The sequence below is a fragment of the Miniopterus natalensis genome, chromosome 3, assembly GCF_054644295.1.
Source record: "Miniopterus natalensis isolate mMinNat1 chromosome 3, mMinNat1.hap1, whole genome shotgun sequence".
Classification (NCBI taxonomy): Eukaryota; Metazoa; Chordata; class Mammalia; order Chiroptera; family Miniopteridae; genus Miniopterus; species Miniopterus natalensis.
Window position 1 is genome coordinate 67712680 of NC_142083.1, and position 9055 is coordinate 67721734.

Here is a 9055-nt window from a genome sequence, read left to right on the forward strand (position 1 = left end):
CCGATCCTGTGTAATATAACTTAAAACACACAGGGATCCTCTTTTTGTTCACCAGAGGGAAACAGAATGAAGCAGTTGATTCTCTCACTGACTCCCTTGCTATTTGATAGTTATTGGGCATGGGGTGGAAGGAGGCTTTCGGTAAATTTTAAACCACAAAAAAACTATGAGCTCAGGATGTTTGCAAATAAAGGGCTGTTACCACACTTCATGTTTGGCTTGGGCTGTGGGGACGTGGAGAATTAATGAGTTCTACCAGGAGACTCCGTTTAGTGGTTTCTGCAGCATGTAAGCTTTCTCCTATGTCAGGCTCCTGAGCCACGAAGGGTGGTGGTATGGAGACTTCTGAGCCATCAGCGAGCTTAAACCACCTGGCCCGTGAAAGAGTGCCTTGCTCGTGAGACTCAGAAAGGTCAAACGGAATGACAATAGATTTTTGATGACTTAGTTACATAGGAGAAAGAGAGATGTGGGGAGAACAGCAATAAAAAGCCCCTGTTCAGAAACAGCCTTCAGCTTGTACCTGAACCTCCAAGTCTCAAGAGTCAGGGCAGGGAAGTCACGCGGAGCATATCAGAAAACAGAGGCACATTCATCACGCGGCACAAACCCAGCCTGCCTCATGGGCTTGGCCCTGTTTTTGACTTTCTTCCCAGGGACTTTCCTCAGAAACAGCTTTGGGTGGAGAGAGCATTATTAACCAAAGGTGTTGATGTCCGTAATGAACGGTAATGACGATCCATTTAAGTGTGAGCCAGGCTCTGGGAGGCACCGACCTCCTGGAGATGGGTAGCACTAAGGTACAATTTTGAGGCTGTTGTGAGGTAAGTGGGTGATGTGGTTAATAAAAGGTTTCTCCAGGATACGGCGAAGCCCATCTCCCATGTGCCAAGTCCGCTGGCCAGGCCTCTCCCTTCAAAGGCAGCTGTATTCTTCATTGTTTGTTTCCACCTGGACGCAGTAGTGCGGTGACCACACTGCTGATACTATCATCTGTGGCTTGGAAGTCCATGCCAAGGGCCTTGCACTGAGTTAGCACTGTGAGATAATAAATCATGAACGTGAAGACAGCGGGGACTCTGAGCAAGCATTATCATGTGATGGGGCTAGTAAACACGAGTCTATTTGCAAATTTTAAAAATTTAATACTAAAACAAGGCTATCTGTGGTTTTCCTCCACTGTTTTTTGTCATAATACATCAACGTTAGACAGTTGGTGGATGTCAGATACCCCATTCTAGGTTGAGAAGGAACTATTGTGCCATTCTGACACATTTTCAGTTTGAACTTATTTATCAGTGGTCCTTGACAAAATGGGCAGCTCAGCAGAAAAGAAAAAATGCACCAAATTCTGTAATTCCTACAAGAAACCATAATTCTCTTATGAAGTATTTTCAGCCAGAGTCTTGGAAAATCAGCAATATATTGTTAATAGCCTAGTTCTGGCTATTTTTATTGACAGATTCTTTCTTTAGACAACTAAGAAATCCAACGTTCTTCATCTGGAGAATCATTTAATGTTAAATCAAGGACTGTTGACTTAAGCGGAAGGGTAGTTCTTATTATCTTAATGGATAACTAAATAATTATGGGAATGCCTTCAGTAAGTTCAGGTGGTCTCCAAAACATCTTACCTGTTGGTCTTTTCTTTTCTTTTCTTTTCTTTTCTTTTCTTTTCTTTTCTTTTCTTTTCTTTTCTTTTCTTTTCTTTTCTTTTCTTTTCTTTTCTTTTCTTTTCTTTTCTTTTTTTCTTTTCTTTTCTTTTCTTTTTTCTTTTCTTTCTTTTCTCCCCCTTCCTTCCTTCCTTCCTTCCTTCCTTCCTTCCTTCCTTCCTTCCTTCCTTCCTTCCTTCCTTCCTTCCTTCCTTCCTTCCTTCCTTCCTTCCTTCCTTCCTTCCTTCCTTCCTTCCTTCCTTCCTTCCTTCCTTCCTTTTCTTTCTTTCGTTTTCTTCTATCTTCTCTCCTGTGGCTGATGTGAACACTGGCTGCTTATTTTTTTTCACTCTGAAATTAGATGCATCATTTCCTATAACTCTCCAACAATGTATGAAAATTCCTTTTCAGGTCACTGGTTCCTTCTTTTCTCCTTGGATATTTCCCTCCCTCCTAGAATCAAGTATTTCAGTTCAGCCTCACTGTAGTTTATTAGGAAGTTTCCTTTCTGAATTTTTACCAATACATATTTCATGCATTTAGTAACTATCTCCCATAGAAAAAACTTCAACCAGATTCCCAGTTTCCTGAGGGCAAGTGCTCCTTAAAGTGATTTTCATATATTGAATTGAGGGCAAAAATGGTGGGAAAGGGACATTTTAAATCAAGGACCAGCAATGGTCACAAACTCAAATGTCTTTGAGAATCAAGCATGAACTATATAAATTAATGGATCACAGCGCTGATGAGGAAACTTTGGAAGAGTGAAGACTGGCTGTCTGACCCATAGGCACAGTCCTTACTCACTATCAGCTTACTGATACATTGGGATGTGGGCTCTGTATGGCCAGATCATCTACTTTTTCAAAAGAAACCAAAAATCTAGATTTTGTGTAACATCTCCCAATTTTAAGATAATGGAGGCTAGTTCAAACATTTTTAATTCTATGAGAGCCAAAAAGAACATATCTGTGAGCCAGATTTGGCTTTAAAGTTCTGAGAAAGAGCTATTTGGAATAGAGCTATGTTATTGGAATAAAACTATCTAAAATGTCAGAAAATATAGTACGTAGACTTGTTTATTGTTCAATGGCCCAACTCCTGCACTTTTTCTGTCTATTCTTTGAATTTCTCTACATTATAGGCCTCTAATGTGATGATGCAGATGCTTTCGGTAACCAGCTCTCTACCGTGCCAAACATCAGTATTACAATTACATGGTCATACCTGTGTGGCACTCATGACTCTCAAGTAGTCTGTGATTTGGATTCTCAATATAGAGGGAAAATTACAGGCTCAATCTAACAATAGCTGTCATAGGGTGATATTTTGAGCCTCAACATCTTAGAGTGCCCTTACAGAAGATTCTACTTAGAGGCGTAAAGAGTGCATTTCTCCCATGTTCCTTTCCCATCACTCTCCTAATACCAGAGACTATTATGTCCATACTCGGAAGTTATTTGGAAGTGAAGGAACTTATTTGTTGGTTTAAATTTTTTTTGCAATGAAAGGAGACCATAAGGAGAAATTTTTCATTGTTTATTCAAAATCTGCATGGAAATGCCAGTATGGACAGCCACATTCCCTGGAAGCCATAAGCCTCAGGCCAAAGTGTTCCCATTTTTTACCTTTCAGATGCTGCTCCTGTCTTTCCCAAATCACATCATCTTCAATTCCCAGTTACTCTCACCTGGCCCTTTGTCCATTCACATCAGAATGACTGAGGACTGCCAGTGCCAGTGGCCCATTGGTACCCAGCAGGCAGTGCAGAGAACCAGCGAGAGCGAGCTGAACCAGCTCCCCTCAGCACTTCCCCGTCACTCGATCTATGAATGTGATCACTTTATTTTGACTCCCTCTGTCGCAATGGTGGCCTTAGGACTGGGCAGTCAGCAGCAAAAGCGTATCATATAAAATTAAGGAAAATGTGAATATGCCTAAAACGGCAGATTTCCCCTTAAGATTTTGTTCAGTCACAAATGGAAGAGCAACTTTTTCTAGCTCTTGAAGCATGGTGATGGTGTAAAAATTACAAAAATATGTTTTCAGTCATCTGAATAAGTTGAGCATTGAATGTTAAGATAAGCATCATGTTATTTTCTAAGATGCTATGAAATAATATACTTGAGTTTATATTTATTGCAATAGTAGGTAATGCACAGCATGAATATCACATATTTTTACTACTGTACTTATATTCTTAGGGTGGATATATTAGTCAGGAGACAGAATTCATACCACTTATTTAAACAAAGAGTATTTAATGTAAAGATGTGTTAACCAAAAATGAAGTTGTTACCCAGCAACTAGGAAGGTAAACAGAGAACACTGCTATACAAAGGAGGCGACAACCACCATTCACTATGGAACTGACTGTCAGCTCTCCAAGGAGAAGGCACAGACTGACTGGCGATGCTGTCCAGTCAGGGAGGGGGAGTGAGTCTGGTTTGCAAGTTTGGGAAAACTGTAAACCGGTTTCAGCTGCTGCTACAGGAAAAAACTGTGTCTGCTGCATGCAGTGTTGGTGGGGTGATGTCCACAGGGACCGCAAGCGAACAGGAAGCCTTTAAGAAGGAGCAAGCCCTCTCTTTCTCCTCCAACCTTGCTTGCTCCCTCCACGACCACTATTGGCAGAGCCTAACTCAGAGCCAGCGGGCAAAGCAGAAATGGGGTGTGCAGAGCCCCAGCGCCAGCATCACAGAGCCGAACATAAAAGAGCATTGGGGTGCAGAGACAACGAGTTAATAACTGGCACAACAATGGTGCCCCCTAGCCCTTTCAAAAGCTCATCATGGAAAAAACTGTATTTTTATTTCACGGATGTAAAATATCATTCAAATTTGTCAGGAAAAAATTCTAGGAAGGATGGATTGTCAATTTTTCAAGAACCATTGGTTCAGTATGTACAATTTCAAGTATTTTATTTATGATTTTCAGGAAAAAGTATATATCTAATAAGTCAGTTTTGCCCCCAAACATACACTTCCTCAAAAAAGTTTTCTCTCATCAAAAAAAGGAGATCCTAAAATTTGAAATATTACTATCAGGATTCATTTCATGTGAAACCAATGACAAATGTTAAACAACTATATCTCAGTTCGTATTAGGTTTTCATGTGAGTAAAAGATTCTTAAAAAGTGGCTAAATGCAATAAACATGTATTTCTTTTATGCACATAAAGCCCAAGGGAGGTACTTATATGGTGGCTCCAACATTATCAGGGACTCAAGTCCTTCCAGGTTTCTCCTCTGTTGTGTCAAGGTTACGTGAATGTAATCTGGTCCAATACGGCTTCTAGAGCCCCAGCCATCACACCCATGTTCTAAGCATCAGGATGAAGGTAAGGAAGAGGGGCACGTTGTACCCCTACATTCCAAGAAGAGCTCACACAAGTCACACACAATACTTCACTAGCTACAAAGGAGCCTGTAGACTTTTAGCTGGGAAATCCTGTGCCCAGCTAAAAACTGGTGCTCTCTTAACTTGAGTGAGTTGGGCAGAATAACTGTTGGTAAGGAACTAGCTGCCTCTGCCAGACTCTGGGAGGGATATTACCTCATCAATCATAGGCCTTGATGTGAATGGGTCTGTCAGCTCCTTTTTGAAAGAGATTTCATAGGTAAGGAAGACTGAAGAGTACATGAGGGCAGTAGGCAGAGGAGAGTAGACACTGCTGACGAACAGGGTAGATAGAGGATATTAAAGACAAGCCACCTCTATTTTACAATTTTGCTCAGAGCCAGCATTAGCCCCCAACTCCATCTCTCTTATTTATTCATTTGTCCATTTAAAGAATTTGGATTCTATACTAACAGGGAAGGGTTCATGCATCACATGTTTATTTTGTTCCAAAGGACTAAATTTTTTGTTTAAAGATTTAATCACTTTGGTTATGTTCCTTCCCCTCTTTTATAGAGGAACACCTTCTAATGCCAAGATGGGTTTTGCATTTCCAAGGTTATTATATTCATCTTTGTGAGTTTGTCTATCCCTTCCCATGAACCCCAAAGGGCATGGAAAAATGGCATCATATTGATAAAACTTGATGCCTTCCAAGACAGTCTTTAAATCTCTTCTGTGCAAATATGGTCAAAATGAATAATTCAGGCCAATTGGAGTGAACATTTCTCCGTGGACGCTTGGGGTGAAGCTAGCTGGCTTTGCAAAGTGGTTCTCTTTATAAACTAGCAACATTTATTTACAATGTGTCTGGGTGACAGGCCAATTTCTTAAGTAATGTAAGTATATGCATTATAGTACTTTCCAGCATTTTTGCTTTTAGAACTGACTTATGGACCAGAGCAGCTGACCATACCCTGCCTTGTTAGAATCACTGGCAGCAACTTCATAAATTTTTCAGTTTCCAAAAATTTCCCTCACTTCCAGCTATCTTATCTCTAATATTTTGATGCCTTTCATCACGATAAGACACAAATTGTGGGAGGACATTGGAGGAGGGAGGAGAGGGTAGAAAAAGAAAAGATGAAGATTCAGTTGGGATTTTTAGGATGCTTGTTATGTTTGCTTTACAGAAAATATTTGCAGTGCACCCACACCTGCAGACATAAAGATCCATTCCTCATCGAAGTGTTGAAGTGGCTGCAAACTGAGCACCTTCTGGTCTCTTTGGGCAGCCTTCACGTTCACCCTGCACTCATTGTACCACCCAGTGCCCCCTCAGCCATGCCCACCCCTGGTGAGTAGTGTAGATCTTTCTTAAGGACGTTGGTGAGATCAGGAAAAGGGTCTGCACTGCACACCGTGCAGGAAAATAGCTTCACCTAGAAAACTAAGTACAGCAAAATAAATGATCCCTGTCATTTACGGAAAAACACTGTCGTCGGTAGCCCCAACCTGTCTGTCCTGCTTTTCCCATTGCAGAGGGGCCACATCTGCTGTGCCCCATTCCCCTCCTCTCCTTTGCCTCTTCCTTCTCTTAAATGCTGGTGGGGACTTAGTCACCTTCCCATGGGGCATATGAATCTTCCATTAAAACAAGGAGAAATATGAAAGAGAAGAAGCTCCGCTGGTGGAATGTTAGGCAGAATGAATAATGAGAAGGGCTGAGTACTGGGGCCAAAGAGAGCTGGAACTGAGTCCCAGTTCTGTCATTTAGAAGTGGACTGTCTTGGGCAAGTTATTTGTCTTTTCTGAGTCACAGTTTCCTCATTTATAAAACTGAAATAATAATATCTGCCCCATAATCATTTGAGAATTAAATTATGTATATAAAAAATTAGTACAGCCCGGCCGGGCATGGCTCAGCGATTGAGAGCCAACCTAGGATCCAGGCGATCGGGGTTCGATTCCCGGTCAGGGCACATGCCTGGGTTGCAGGCTCAATCCCCAGCAGGAGGGAGAGGATCAATGACGACAGTCTCATCATTAACGTTTCAACTCTCTCCCTCTCCCTTCCTCTCTCTGAAATCAATATATATTTTTAAAAAAATTAGTACGATATCTGATGCATAGTTGGCATTCAATAAATATTAGTTCTCTTACCTTATCACAAAGGAAATGGAGGAGTTGTTGGGGCAAGTCATGGGGCTTTCTCAGTATTTTAATCTGCTGGGAACAATGTGTGTGTGTGAGAGAGAGAGAGAGAGAGAGAGATCGATTTGTTGTTCCACTTGTTTATGCATTCATTGGTTGATTCTTGTATGCACCCTGATGGGGGATCGAACCCACAACCTTGGCATATCGGGATGACGCTCTAACCAACTAAGCCACCAGGCCAGGGCCACCTTAACTACTTTTGGTGTCTGAAAATTCCTGGTCTGAAGGAAGACAGGAAACTAAAAGAGGAGATCCTTGGTGAGCAAGAAATAAAAACCAACAAAGCAGAGTGGTCTGGGGGATTATTTAACACACTTGCTGATAACACAGTTGTACCAGATCCCTTGTGTTCTCTGCATCCACTTTCTCCTCTGGATGGTGCTGACCAAGTGATGCATTTTGTTTCTCTGAGCTTCATGTTCTGGCCTGGCCACGCTGGGGCCAGCACATTCTTTTGTCACATGTGTTAATATCACTGTCTTAGGATCTGTCAAAATGAAAAATAACCTCCTTTTCTGTGCCAGACCTGATTCGATAGACTTAACTGCAAAGATTCAGACCTTTCTTGGCACTAAAACACAGGAACTGGGTACAGATCTCAGAGCTCTTTCGGTCCTTTATCGAGCACAAAGCCCAAACGGAATTTTGATGTTACTAGCACTGCCATCCTCGCTCTGCCCGAACTCAAGTGTCTGGCATGGTCTAGTGTCTGTGACTGGAATGGACGCTACAAAGTCTCTACTCCAGGTCCAGGTCATCCTTCAGGAAGCAATGATGGTCCTAAGACTTCTGAGAAATAATCCTCCTTGGGGCTAGATTGTAGGGCCTGGGTAAAATTTTCTCATGCCTTTCCCCAAGGTAAAATCTCCTAGGCTCCTGCCCATAAAGAATGAGATCTTATCAGCCCTTTCTGCTTTGTTTGGGAAGACCATTGGCCATGTTTTTATAAAAAAAATATTGTGGAAGGTAGGTAGATAGATAGATAGATAGAAATATATAAAATAAGATAGTGAGCACAATAGCTATTAAAAGACCATCAAAGTGTGAGCTGCTTTATCTCAGGGAAGATCTGCACATATCCCACCAGGAAGAGTATGGGCCTGAGTTGCCATACTTTATTAATACTCAATTCCCATAAGAAAAGTGGACACTTGGCCCTAGCTGGTTTTGCTCAGTGGTTAGAACGTCAGCCTGTGGACTGCAGGGTCCCAGGTTTGATTCCAGCCCAGGGCACATGCCTTGGTTGCAGGCTCGATCCCCCGGCCCGGGGGTCGGGGTGCGTAAGGGAAGTAACCAATCAATGTGGCTCTCTCACATCAATCTCTCTCTTTTTCCCTCTATCGCTTCCACTCTCTCTGAAAAGCAATGGAAAAAATATCTTCATGTGAGGATTAAAAAAAAATAGTGGACACTTGGTAGGTTTTATGCCCCCTCTGAGAGTTTTCATATTTCATAATACTCTCGTGATATTCACTGTTGAATTACTTCTTCTGTAGGAGTTGTTTTTTATATATATATATCTTTTTTGATTTCAGAGAGAGGAAGGGAGAGGGAGAGGGAGCGATAGAAACATCAATGATGAGAGAGTCATTCATCAAGCCCGCAACCCGGGCATGTGCCCTGATCAGGAATCGAACCCTGATCGCCTGGATCCTAGGTCGACCCTCAACTGCTGAGCGATGCCCGGCCGGGCTCTGTAGGAATTTTTAACCTTAGAACCTCAGACACTCAAGAAGCCTGGCATATTACTCTATCTCAAATAAAATATATATAACAAAAATATTTGATAAATTATTTCAATACAATTAGTTTCGCTTGTAATAGTAAGAATTTTATTTTTTGCTTTA